The following is a 14,650-nucleotide window of genomic DNA, read 5'->3' as shown; positions in this document are numbered from 1 at the left end:
AGAGCGGTGGTCTCTGGGAGGAGCAAGGAAGAAACAGGTGGTCTCTTTCCAGGCCCTGGAGAAGGGGAGGATGAGGACCCCCCTCCGTGGAGTAGTGGGTGCTATGGGCGGTGTCCCATGAGAGCCCTGTTCTGGCAGAAACAGGAAGAGAGAGGAATGTTCCATCCTCCCCAAGGTTGAGCTGGCTTCCAGAAGGCATGGGAAATGCCCTTGGAATGAGGGGTGTGGCAGGAGTAGCTGTGGAAGGAGAAATCCAGCAGGCTGGTGGGAGCCTGTGGGAGAGGCGGACCTGCAGAGGGCTGCTCAGGAGGTCTGCAGCCTCGCACCTGCACCCCTGCACCCCTACAATCCTGTTCCCCTATACCGCTGTCTCCAAAAGCTCTGCTTAGGAGAATTGTGCAATTGATTTTGTGAGCAAAATTGGCTTAAAAAAAAAATGTGCGTGTGTGTGTATTTTAAATTAAAGGAACGTACAAATGTCCTCTCAATCAAACACACAAAATAAGTTGCCTGTGGGTATGGATAGTGACAACTAGGAACCATCATATACATACTTTGTAAAATGCAATTCGTAACTGAAAACCTTAACTTTTCCTTTAGTCTATTTTTTTCAAGGTATTTCTCGGAGATTATTGGTGAGAAATACAACTTTGAGCATCCTGTAGCAGTTCATGATAGTGGTAACACATTACGTGAGGAACTAGAACACGCCACCTCCACCCACTCAGCCCATGCCGGAGTCCCTCTCCTTAGGGTCTTGCTGAGACGCTGCTATCATGACCTAGTAGGACTAAGGATGCCTTTCCCCAGCCTAGCAGCGAAATCTCTGAGCTTGGCTTGACAGCTGACTTCTGGCTTTGCATAATGTTCTTAGCTGTCAAGGATCCTCCTAGCATTCTTGGCAAGGTCCTTGCAGACATTTTGAATGTTATAGAAAATAATCTCCATATAAACTTTTGATCTTTATTAATTTGGTTTAGTGAGTCCAAAACTGGAGTATACTGAAAGCAAGCCCAGACACTTCCTAGGAAGATGCATCCTTCAAAAGCAGCTAGGACAATGTTGAGTGCCTCTGGAATTCCTTCTTTTCATGCACTCGACCTCATCTGTCCTATCAACATTCTGAATGGCACTTCCATCTGAAATTTTTGCCAAATGTTCAATTCTTTCTCTTTCACCTCACTAATAGCAACCTTTCTTGGATACATTTTTTCCACTTGAGGCTCATTGACGTTCTCTTTCAAGGTCATGACATCCTCTTTGGTCACAATGACTCCCACTTTTTCAAGGCTTAACATCTTCAATATTTAAGGTCTGTTCCTCCTCTTCAAACACTTGCAAAAACATTAAAAAATGAGCCAGTTTCAGGGTATAGTTTTTCTTTATTCTACCAAATTTATCCATAATACATTATGCAGGTGTTTTGACCAGAATCCAGAAACATCTTTAGATACCACATTTCTCTGAAATGTGAGAATTTAAGATCATTGCTATTCTGAGACAAGTCTTGTGTATGGAGCTTTTTATTGCTTTAATTTACATCATTTCATTTACTTCTCAGAACTCTGTCAGTTAGCAACAGCTTGATCTTGCAGATGAGATAACGGAACCCAGAGAAAACTTGTCCAAAGTCACACATTTGGTAGTTGGTGGAGCCAAGACTAGATGCTGGGCCTTGAGGCAAAGTCCACTGTTCTCTCTGCCGGATCATTCTGCCTTTCAGAACAGAGGACAGATTTAGACAGTAAGGTCTTTCCTGATCAGGAGCATCACAGGTTACACCTGGAAGGAGCCCTGTGCTATGTCTGATTCACCCCCCACCTTCCTAGATACTCAGGAGATACATCTAATTAGCAAAAATGCAAACTGTGGGACTGTATACCTATAAATGTTATCCCTGGAAAGAAAAGTAACATTTGGTAAATGTACAAAAAATATGGAAAAGATTTGCATGTTATCCTTGTGCAGGGGCCGTGCTGATCCTTTCTGTATTGTTCCAATTTTAGTATACATGCTGTTAAGCCATCTCTAGAAAAATTTAAAATGAATATACAATAGAAAATATTAAAGTGTGTCACACAGTAAGTATTATTTTGTGTAACGTGTGTGTTAGTTACAATATATGTGCACGTTATCTGTGAGTCATGATGCAAAGTTTACTTCATACTGTGGATTGAGTGTACTAACAAATATTGGGAAGCCACTGGTATAGGAAGGAGAGCATTGGAAGTAGATTCAAATACTTAATTCCAGTCTCTGATCTGCCAACAACCCCTGGTGTGAACTTGGTCAAAGAACTTCAGCCCTCAGGTCCTCCCTTTCCTTATCTTTACAGTGAGTCGGTTGCACTCGATTATTTCTGAGATGCTTTCCTCTAAGGTCCTGCCATTGTGATGATTCCTGCACGGCAGCACAGAAGCCTTCCAAATGGGAAGATGGGTGGAGAGAGGTGGTGGGCGCAGAGAGCAAGCGTGAGTCGCATGGCTTTGCTCCACGGCAGGGGCTGCCGGTGTTTCCGCTCGCTGCTTGTCATTATGTGGGCAGCACCCCTGGATGCCGCTGCCGTGAGAGTGAGAATGATGACCACGGTCGCATCCAAATTGGAGCCTCCGGACAGCAGTGGAGGTGAGGACTGCCAAACACACACGGGCACCTGGCACCGGGCGCGGCGCTGCCAAGGCGCTCAGAAGCAGCTCTTACTGGCAAGCGGGGTAACTGCTCGAAAAGCAGCTTAAAAAAGAACAAGTTGAAATGTAGGGGCCATATTCCCTCTACAATCTAAGTGGCTCTGGAATAATAAAGATTTTCTTTGGGGAAAAAAAAAGAATAAAGGAGGGGAGCAATTTCAGAAAATATGCAATGTGAAATTCCTAGTATAACTTCTCTGGTGTGGATTAGCACTTGGTTTTCTGTAAAGAACAGGGACCCCTTATCACTTTTCACTCATTAGATGGATAAGATGCAAAGTTCATTTCGTGTTGGAGAAACACCCAAGAGATTGCTTGCTTTTTGAGACTGCACTTGCTTTCTTGACACTGGCACATAGGAGACTTTATGCATATATGTATGTACACACGCATATATATGGGAGAGCTGATAAATGCATTAAACGCATACATTATTTATTGGGCCTGGGACAGCATACAACATGACAAGGAATGACACGAATCTGTGTGATAGGCTCCCACACGTAGAAATTGAGTAATTTTTTTTCCTCTGGTAGAAATGTGATGCCAGAAAACATTCTGCTTTTGAAGAACCAAAGTACAGAGGTGTCCCAACGATGGAAGGTTATAGCTTTGCAAAATTGCTTATTATTCCTTGCATTTGGAAGCAGGGCATGGAGTAGACAATCTTCTTTCCAGCCGCCATCTCTTTGGCATGGTTGCATTTAATGTCACCCACTAGGTAAGATTTAACAAGACGTGTCTGCTGGCCTGCAACAAACCTAGTTGACAAGAGCCTTGTGTGTCATGGAGCAGATCAAAAACGGGCTTGGTTGTTGTTGAACACTGTTCAACAATTTATTTTTAAAGAAACAAATTAATCATTTAAATCATTTTGGTACATGTGGTGGGCTCAGATTGACAGCTCAGGCCAATCTGCTCCCTGGGTAGAAGTGTCCCAATCACCTGGGAGAGCCAGACTGGAGAGGAAATGTGGCCCAGCCTGCTGCCTGGGTCCCAGCATGACCTTGGCTGTGCTCGACCCATTGCTGGACAGAGTGGGGAGGACCCGCACTTGCCTGATTCTCCTTCTCTATAGGCGACTAGGCAGATTTAAGAGGTGAATACCTCTCTGGTCATGACCCACCATGCCTGGAACGGATCCGGTGAACTTGATTTGGGAGGATGATACAGCAACTTCTTTGGTTACTTTGTTTGCTTTCAAATAACAAAACAAAATCCAAAACCAAAACAAAAAATAACTCAGAGCAAAGTCTCAACAACAGGAAAAGACAACCATCCCCAGTCCGCACCAACCAAGTGGCCGTTATTTTTGGCTGTGGGCTGGGCTGGTGAGGTGCTCTCTGGCTGTCTGTGCTGTGTGCTGTCACTGGAATCTTCTGGGAGCCGGGAAAGGGAGGGTTATATTTGGCCTCCGGAAAGGAAGTACTGAGATAGAGAGGGCGCTTGAGCCAACAGGGAGGAAGCAACTTTCCCGGTTCCCCATTTCCAGCTGAGGAAGTAAACGGGTGTGACAGCACAGTGATGCAAAGTAGGACCCGTCGGGTCTGTTGATCTTCACTCAGCTCTTGGCACTTGACCTAGGTCTTCTCCTAAACGCGTCTTCATGGAAGTTTCTGTGAGTTTGCTTACTAATCATTACTCACACGCTCAATGTTTGCTACTAGTTTGTGGGCACTTTGGTTTACTTTTATAACCCACACAGCTTCTATGCTCAAGGACCTTTTAAAAATCAGGTATGGACTGGGTAGATCTCCCCTGTCAGCTCTGGGTTATATGGCCATATAATAAATTATTAAATCTTCACTTGTGTTATAAAAACAGTGACGCTCATGTCACAAGAGAAAAATAAGATTGTTGTTTATGAAGACATCTGTAAAATATGCATTTTGTAAGGCTCATTGATTTATTTCCAATTCGAGAAGCAACACAGACCATACAAGTCGGTTCATTAGAGATTCATTATACCTCCTTAGCTGCTTTTATTAGAAGCGCCCCCGGTGCCAATGGCAAGGTTGATGTTTTCAGGGGTTGAATCAATGCTTGGAATTCGTCAATTTCTTATAGGCAGTTTTGGTTTAAGGTATTTTGATGATTTTATTAGAAATGTTTTACTCCATTAAAAAGCTATAACTTAAACTGTGGTGCAGGGCAGGCACACATTAGATGACAAATGGCTTTGTGTAAGAGATTTCAAATTTGTCAAATCTGCATTAAAGAACTATATTTGAAATTGGTTAGAAGGTTGGGTGAATTCTCTAGGTAAAAATGACATTTGTTTTATGGATACCTCTGAAACAATTCCCCAAGAGTTTTCATTTGAATAAATCACATCCAAGTTCAGCACTCCAGAACAGCTGGCATGGTTCAGTTGCCTTTGCTGCTTCCCTGTTTCCTCTTTTTCTGTGAAAAGGGTTGATTTCCTTAGCTGTAAAGGGAGTGAGATCAGATAACCTGGAAGAAAGAATGGTTACTTCTATCCATTCCTTCCTTCATTTAGTCAACCCTTACTATTTATTTATCCATTGGAGACAGGGTCTCACTTTGTCACCCAGGCTAGAGTGCACTAACATCACCATAGCTCATTGCAAACTCCGATGCCTGGATTCAAGTGATCCTCCTGCCTCAGCCTCCTAAGTATCCGGGACTATAGGCACATGCCACTGTGCCTGGCTAGGTTTTCTAGTTCTTTTATAGAGACAGGGTCTCACTCTTTCTCTGGCTGATCTTGAACTCCTGGGGTCAAGTGATCCTCCTGTCTTGGCCATCCAAAGTGCTAAGACTACGGGCATGGGCCACTGCACCTGGCCAATACTTCTTTATTGAACAGGGGTAGGAATGTTCTGACACTAAAGGAACAGCAACTTACGAAACCTAGTCCTTATTCTGGGGGAGGTGACATCTCACCAGGAGAAAAACAAAACAATAAACAGATGAGCTAATGTCAGACATAATTTACCATCCTGAAGGCAATAAGGGAGAGTGTTGTGATGGTGAGTTGTTGTGGGTGGTGGCAGCAGCAACCTTCTCCTAGAAAGGGTCATTTCAGCTGAGGAAAAGCCACATGTGGGCATCTGGAAGAAGAGCATTCCCAACGGCCAAGGTGAGAGGCCTGCCATGTCAGGCTGGAGAAAGAAAAAGACCTGCCTGGGTCTTTTGCCCCCACCTCTGCTGTAGCCATCAATGCTGTGCTGTGAGAAATGACTGAGGCCGTGGAGTGTGGGAAGAGTGCAGGAGGGAAGGAAGTGAGGGGGTAGGACCCCTGGGGTGGAGATGGGTGGACATGTTAAGGCTGACTAGACATATGGTGATGGATGAACCCCCATCTCAGGGGCTTAACTAAGCATCTGTTTCTTTGCTGCTCATGGTATGATGTGATGGCTATCTCTGAGTAGGAATGCAGATTTTTGCCACCTCAAAGCCCTTTTCTCCCAGTCCCCTGAATTGGGAGGGGAGAATGAAAGGAAGATCAGGCTTAGTGTTTTAGAGGCCAGGCCTATCCTGGCTGCTGGACTGGAAGCCAGCCCCTGTAAGGTAGCTGTTAAGAAGTTGGGAAATGTAGCCTTGCAGAGTGTGAGGAAGAGTAACTGGTGAGCATCAGGTGAGTCTCTGCCACAAAAGAGAAAAGAATAACAGGAGATTCTACTGCTCTCCCCAAAACCCTACAGACATACCTGTGAGGACAATTCAGTTCTCAGACTCATGCTACAAAAGTGCTACATGCCTCATTGCTAGGTATCACTATGGTCATTGCCCAGCTGTGCACTGGCTCCAGGGCCTAGTTCACCCTTCCAAGCCCTTTTTCTAGGATGAATTTGCAAGCTTAATTGTCTGACTTCATACAATGATAGCCCTGATGGACATTCTAAAAAAAGAGTTTCAAAATTGCTTTGAAGGGTAGACTAGATGCTGGCATTGGTGCATAGCTTCCCAAGGAGCGTACCTCAATGGAGACCATAGTACTATTCAGCGATGAAGTATGCAGTACTTTTTCTAGGATGAGTTCTTCAAGTTACTTGTCTAACCTCCTACACTGCACAGGCACTGTCTAGGCCAGAGCATGAGGGGAGGAGTTGGGATGGGCAGGGAAAGTTCTCACCAGCCCAGCAGACAACACACAGAGATATGCAAGGTTGGGCCAACGCCACAGTTTCAGCCCTGGAAGGGAGGTTATCTAGATGAACACCTCACGTTAAAAGCAAACTGAACCATTTTCAATTTGTTCAGAGTCTGGAGAAAAAGCCAACTTTGATGCCAGAGACTCCCAACTCCTATTACCTGGCATTCTAGGTTCCCTTCCATCTGGCTTCCCACCCCTTGTCCCACTTCTCCCACCTCAGAACATCCACTCCAGCCAGGGCTTCTTGAAGTTTCCCATCTAATAGAGAATGAACTTCTTCCCCTCCTCCCGCAATTCCTGGTCCCCATCTCTGTCTGAGTCTTCTGGGTGCTTCTTGTTTTTGTGGAACTTGCCTGTCTTGTCAGCCCTCAGGGTGACACGCACCATTCCCATGCCCCTTTGGCTCACTGAATGCACTGACTCCATGGAATCCACCACTGAGATGCTGCGTGTGCCTCCCACCCAGGCCTCAGATTGCTCAGCCAGGCCCAGTTTCCCGTCCTTTAGAGACACCTCATACAGATCCTGTAGCTTTCCAGATAACTTCTGACTATGACAAGAGTCCCCATTTTGATAATGAAAAATTTTTTCAAGTGTTACAGGTCTGGTCTAGTTTAAATAAAACTTTAATCTCACCTCCAAATTCAAGTTCTTGACTTACGGGGAAGGAAGTTCAGGGTTATGGTGCAGGTAGGAAGGAGAAGTTGGCTTGCAACTTTATTCTTCCTCTGCTCATCTCTCTTCTAGTTCTTGCAGAATTCAGGTTGGTGTTGGTGAGATTCGAGGAAGGGGGCAAAAAAAATCTCATGTCAAGATCCTCTCTTGGCTGTTGTTGAGAGGCTATACAAGGCCCTTTGTCTTGGCAGATGACCATCATCGTTTCTCTCCCGGGGCACGTCTTTGGGAACTTGGAGGAACTTCCTTCCACTCATCACACAGGCTTCACCCCTCTCCCCTTCCTCTGCTCCAGCCACCCAGTCTTTCCGTTCTCAACGCTGAGAAGTTCCTTTCTGCTTCAGGGCCTTGGCATTTTCCTTCCCTCTGACTGGAGCCCTCTCCTTTTTCTAGGTAAGTCCTGGTCACTTACCTAGAAATCTCATCTCAAGCATCAATTCTTTGGAGCTAAGCTAAACACTTAGCCCAGCAGCCTATAGTCATGCATGTACTCTTATAGGCCCTGTAATGAAGACATTGATTGTTTAAACAGGTTAGCCCCTATCTTCCCCACTTGAATGTGGGTTCCAAGAGGGCTTAACAAATAGGTATTTGTAGAAAGACAGAGTAAATGGATTTTCCCATAAGCTCATGAGCACTTGGACGTGCCAAACAGCTAGTAGGTACTCAATAATTCTTTGTGAGGCTGACGGGAAATTGAAGGCAAGAGCCATGTCTATTTATCTCCACTTCACTGTATGACTCAGTACATAGTAGGAGTTCAATAAATACCTGTTGCTTATGCGTTTTCAATCACCTCCTCAGAGTTAACTCAAATCATAGGGAACTGGCTGGAATGTGGTTCTGTCCTGTACCGTATGGATGTTCCTCAATGTTAGCAGAAGAGTTACTCTGTTATTTTTGCAAATGTCTGTGTCAGCCAAGGCAAGGTGCCTGCTTTTAACCAGCTGACTTCATATTCCACAGTCCAGGAGGAGCCTGACTACGGGAAAGGGACAAGGATAATGTAGCCATAAATCCAAACAATGACAATTTCCAATAATTTGTCCCTTTGTTCCCTTTAGTACACTTGTGCATCTATTAGCCCAACCAATCTAATTTTTGGTTCCCCAAACAGGGTCACCATATGCATCTTCAACCTGACTTGTATGAAGACTTGTTTTATTAGTCACAATTAGTTGCAGGTGCAAAGACTGAGGGCACAACTAACTGTGTCTGGAATCACCTCCTCACATATGCAATTAAACACTTGCACACTCAGAATTAGGTTCAAGTGGTTAATTGCACCCGGAAGTAGGTAATTGCAGGTACAATTAGCTGCAAGTGCAATTTTTCACCCGAGACTAATTGCTCCCAAAGTAAGGAGACAGGGACTGGAAATTCAGTACCAAATGTATGTGTGGTTATTGCAACCACCTGTGATTTTAACAGCCCGCCCCTTCTTGACTTAGAATGTGGTGGCTTCTCTTTGGTCTTTATGTATAGTTAGGCTGCTTAACTCCTTCTGTATATTTGTTCTACAGCATTCTCTTTCCCAATTGGGTCTTCTTTTCCTTACTTAGACTTGTGTTTTTCAGAATTTTTTTTCTTTTCTTCTGGAATCCCTGGCTATTTAAAGGGCATATGTTCCTCTACTGCTCAACTGTACCTAAATCCCTTCAGAATCTAAGTAAGAAATGGCTAATAACTTGGACAGCATGGTGGGTGGCAACTTCCAATTAGGTCTTGAACGCTGTTCCTTGAGGAATATCATTTGAACATGACGAATAAAAACTCTACTCTGTGCCCCAGGTGACGAGGAGATGGACCACCCCATCAAAGCCCCCAGAAACTGGTCTTCACTAGCAGGTTCAACTTGACGTGCTTTTTCCTACTATCTTTTATCCTATGTCAGTAAAAAGATAATTAGGAAAACACTGTAGTTTTATAATGATTATAACATTAAAGCGTAGTTGGAAAAAATTCAATAAATTTTTATCCAAATTGAATACAGTAAAACTAACTGATAAATACTACTCCAGAAAGACTTTTGATAAAATAAACATTGTATAGGTAAGAAGTTGATGGCTGTAGTTATTCTAACAGAGAGAATTCAATAAAGGGAATTAATTAAGCTGATATGAGTAGACTAAAATGGCAAAAAAGGAATTCTGAGGTATATCTCAGTGGTGGTAACTGCAGGAAGCAGCTACCACCCCAAGGGCTGGGGAAACCAAGGCAAGAGGTTGGGGTTATGAGAACCCAGATGCTCAGAGGAGGGGCCCTGCAGGGAACATAGACCTGCTGGTGGGGCCACCTCAGTAACTTGGCAGAAGGATCCTGCAGAGCTGGGACTCAGAACTTGGAGCAGGGCTACCGCTCAGCCAGTATTGTTCTGTGGCAACCTGCTGGACATCATGGAACCTGTTTATAAAAAGGACATAAAACTGCCTGCAGCATGTGCCCTGGAGCCTGGGGCTTGTGGTCGTGGGTTGAATCAAACCAGGATGGAGCAGGTTTTGTTATGAGAAGAGGAAGTGGCAGCTGCAGGAGAGGAAAGGGCAGGAAGTTAGAGAATCAGAATGTTTGCATGTGTATACCTTCGGTGTCCGTCATCTCTGTGCCCAGTGTCACCTTTGGATGATTTTATTCATGATGAAAATGTGTGCATTTGTGTGTGTGGGGGGGGGAGGGGTGAGGGTGAGATAGAACTGTCATAGTGTGGCAATCTGCTGGTTTTAGGACAGTGGGCCTGGCAGGTGTCCACAGCTGGCCCTGCCCAGGGTCTGCAGAAGATCTTGTTGCCTCACAACTCACCTGGCTGCTGCAGGAGTCCAGGGCCAGCCTGAAGCTGACCTCCAGACTTCTGCTGAATGCTGACTCCTTTGCTTCTCTGCTTAGTTACTCAGAGGTGGGACAGGATCTGACTTGCTAATCTGGTGGTGGCCTCAGCTGAATGCCAGTCTGATCGGGTGGTCAACCCCTTTGAACTCTGCCATTGTAGATACCCTTGGAGTACATGACCTGGTGACAAAGCCTGGGGGAGGAAATGGGAGAGAAGACAGCCGGAGGGGGACAGAGGAGGGCGGGAAGGCCTCTGGCTTGGCCTGGGCACCTGGTGACGCTTTATTGCCCCAGACAGACGCCTGTCTCAAGGCTCCAGCCAAGGGGCTATGAAGGTCACTCGGCACTAGCCGCCCACAGGAAGGCAGTGTTTACTTGGGTAGCAGAGCCAGGCTCCTTAATGGATTGCTTCAGCCGAGCATTTCCACTTGGCAAGGGGAGCACACGTTCCTTTGCCCTTATCACCCTGCATGGTTGCAACTTAGGCCTCTGAGCAGGGACATAAATATTAGGGGAAGTTGGGTCACCTACCAGTGGTTTGGGCTATGAGAAACAATTTTTTCTTCTCAGGGTAATAAATAAAACCACATGATGGAAAATGCTGAAAATAGAAGAAGAAAAACAACAGCTTTAAGAAGTCTGACCAACCTGCAGTAGTCACTAGTAACATTTAGAGGTGCTTTTCCCCTCCCCTCCCCTGTGCGAATAGTTCATTCATTCATTTCACAAGTATTTGTTGAGTACTTACGATTGCCAGCTGGAGACAGGGTCCTGAACTAGACAGATACAAAGTCTAGCTGTTCCCCTCTCTCCCCACCCCCTTCCTCCCTCTGGTTCTTTCTGTCTTCCTCTTCTCACCCTCCTCTTTCTTCCTTTCTTTAGCCATCACTTCTGGGAAGTAAAGAACTTGACATAGTGCCAAAAAAAAAAAAAGTCTAGGTGAAGGAGCTTCTGTTCTTGGTGGGTAGAGTCGAGTCTCTCATGCACACAGTTTCTTATCCTGTTTGCACTGGTCAGTGCATCTCGTGGGCACTTCCCTCCCCACCGCATTGTCTTCACACCCATTGTCCTGCCCATTGCTTACTTTTCCCAGTCAAGGGATCAAGCTCATTTAACTATTTCATGGCTGCCTGGTACGCACTCTCTGTATCCCGTTTTCACAGTTGTAAATAATGCTATGCCAAATACATTTGTGTAGGGGGATTAACAACATATTTTGTAATTTCCTCCTTGTCTATATCTTTCATGGTATCAGGCACGACTCTTGGTTACAAACAACAGAGCTCAAATCTGGTGAACTTAAGCAGAAAGGAGTTTATTGGAGGGCTATCCCGTAGCTCAGGGGGTTGAAAGAAGGCTGGGGGAGCAACCTCAGAAAAGCAGCAGGAGAGAGGGTGGAGAAGGAAGGGTGCAGGCGGGGCTACCAGGACCCTGCTGTCTGTCCCACTGACATTCCAGTGAGGACCCTCCATCCTCCTTGAGCTTGGCTGAGCCCGCAGCACCTGCTGCTTTTCTAGGAAGTACGGGAGGCCAGAGTCATGCTGTTTGGCTTTCCCGGGAAAGTGGGCTTCTGCCTTTTACCCCAGACAGGGAGGTTGCTGGGAGCTCTTGGATCCAGATAGGAAAGAGGAGAAATAGCCACTGTGTGTTTGTTACATGTGGGACTACAGTGGGTGGGGGCACAGTTACAGGCATTCTGACTTCAGCCTGCCAGAGTAGGGTGTAAATACTACTCAGCAGTGCTCAAAGTGGCCAGGAGTGCTCAGCGCCTCCGGCAGCCCTGATGATTTGCATCGATGATCTCCATTTTACAGGCAAGGGACTGGCCTTGCAAATGAAGTATGAGCTACAGATCATGCAGCCAGCAAACCTGAGCTACCCGGCACCTGGGTCTTCTGAGGCTCTCAAGGGTTGGCTGGATTTACATTACTTCCCTGAGCTGGGCTGGTGGCTGGAAAGGGGTGCTTGGAGTAATCCCCTCACTGGGACAAAGGCCCTTTCAACAAAGGAGCCTTTGTAACAAGCCTTTCTTTGGCCACCAGGCTGTTACTGGAGTAATTAAGGCCTGTAGACCTCGGATAGAAGATTGGCTGACACTATTTGACAGTAATACAGCAATTTGAGTTTTGGTGCCAATGCTATATTTGAAACGCACATCCGTGTGCTCCTAGACATCTGGGCACAAGCCACGTGACCAGACTGCCCTGTCTCTCCTGCTGGCTACTCTGTGTAGTGGAGGACAACACCCACTGGTCCTATGGGGTGGGGTGCTGGTGACACTCCTGCTCAGTGCCAGGCAAGAAGGCTGTCTGGTACACAGCCCTTACTGCTGTGGCTGAGTCTTTGGAACCTGCTGATGGACATCTGGCTCACTGCTACCTGGAGGAGAAAGGTCATAGCCTTCTGAGGGTCCCTGGGTATCAAGTGCTGCCCACCTGAATGTGTCCACCAGTGCTCAGAGCTTTCACTCGTGGTGTGGTGAGTAGCTGTTCTCCTCTCCATCTAGGGAGATACTGTCCATCAAGGGAGATACTCTCTACCACAGGAGATGCTCTCCATCAAGGGAGATACTCTCTCCATCTAGGGAGATACTCTCCATCAAGGGAGATACTCTCCACTGGATTCTTGTGGGGTCTCGGGAGCCAGCATTAACCTTGGCTTGTGTTTTTAGCCCTCTTCTGCAAGTATGCACCTTTATGTTAATAGCCCTTTATCTAGAGGAGAAAAGACAAGCTTGACTCTCCCCAGAATGAGGAAATTAGCCTTTCATCAGAGTTGTACCACTGGGGAGCTCAGGGACACAGGACGTAAGCTTGGTCTCTGCCCTCAGAGAACTTTAGATGTCTCTCAGGGCAGCCACTACTCAGAGGGGAAGAAGCCTCTGTCATTAAAGACAGTGCCCTGGGTCACTCCTTGCACAGGCTGCAAACTCCTGAAAGCCTTTCTCTCCTTGTCCCCTGCAGACCCTGGTGTGCAGCTCATCTGCCAGGCAAAGGAAGGAATCCGGGGTTTAGTTCAAGTGGAGTTTCAGCATTGATAGAGTTAACATTTATGGATTCATCTATTTGTGTGTGCCCTCAAGGGTTCATGACACAAAATGACTTTTCATTGTGCTGAAGCACACGTTTCTATCACATGGGCTGGGTGAGTCACTTCACTACCGAGAACTGGGCACCAGCATTTCAACAGTCTTGGGCTCTCAATTCCTCATCACTGAAGGCGATTTGAGAGGGAATTTTTATGTCTCAGCAATATTTGAGAATCCGGGGAGTCAGGAGAGTCTCTGGTAGAGTCTTTGGTATGTGGGCAATCCCTGGTGGCCAGGTGCTGAGGTCTGGGACTCCCCTTACCCTTTCCTTCAATCCTCTCTGCAGCCCTTAGCCCTGGGCTCAGGCTCTTCCAGGTTCAGCTGCACTTGCTAAGCTCCGGCTGGGGTGCAGGGGTGGGGAGGTGAGCAAATCTTCAGGGTGCGTGGTGCAGGCTGCATTGTCTGCAGAGAATTTAAAACCAATAATAAAATGGACTGCAAGTCAGTCTGCTTTTTGTTATCCCCAGGCCAGCAATTCTAAACAATGTCAGTGATAAAATAATCCTCCCCCCCCAAATCTTTTGTTGGTCTATGTTCTAAACAATTGCCGTGGTGACTGTTCAATTTTAATCATGTAATTCATGTGTACACACCTGTATGTGTGCATGTGTGTATATATATGTGTGTGTGTGTATATATATGCATACACATACACACACACACACTTCAAATTAGCATATATGATTTCTTATTCTTTAATAAACATATTCTATATGGACATTAATTAGGAGAATTTCCGGTAAGAAAGAACAGTTCAAGAGGATTTGAGCTGGCTTCAGGCACAGTCTGTGTCGCCCACCTCCAGGGTACGAGGTATGCCTGCATTTAAACAATCGATAAAGGGTGATAGCACAGTGATTGCCAAGGCAAGACACAAACACGAAGTTAATTCAATTCCATCATTCTCTGTGACCACTTGGAATTCTAATTTGTGTTTAAAATTTAGTAAATGCAAATTTTAATTCATATAGGAAATATTTGACTGAATTCAAATAATAGCTTGAAAATTGAAATTTATTCTGTTTTATTGTTTTAAAGCTAATGACTGAATCATGAAAATAATAATAATTACTGATTATTACATGATTATCACAGAAAATAATTTTGTCACATAGGAGGGTGGGTGTTAAAAAAATGATCAGTTTTGATTGTCAGATATGCTAGGCTGGTCACTGCCTGTGCTGATTCAGACCACAGAAATCACTGTAGCTCATTGAAATAGGAAGGCATTACTAATGAGGTATTAATTGGCCTATG

The 14,650-nt window shown here is 45.5% G+C and overlaps 1 pseudogene; it reads right to left on the bottom strand.

The window, feature by feature from the left end:
* Window positions 1-1,930: 1,930 nt before the first annotated feature.
* LOC128592623 (uncharacterized) lies at window positions 1,931-2,026 on the bottom strand (annotated as a pseudogene).
* Between the last annotated feature and the right edge of the window lie 12,624 nt (window positions 2,027-14,650).

The sequence above is a fragment of the Nycticebus coucang genome, chromosome 1, assembly GCF_027406575.1.
Source record: "Nycticebus coucang isolate mNycCou1 chromosome 1, mNycCou1.pri, whole genome shotgun sequence".
Classification (NCBI taxonomy): domain Eukaryota; kingdom Metazoa; phylum Chordata; class Mammalia; order Primates; family Lorisidae; genus Nycticebus; species Nycticebus coucang.
The sequence above is the reverse complement of the archived record's forward strand: the minus strand, read 5'-3'. Positions and strand labels throughout refer to the sequence as shown.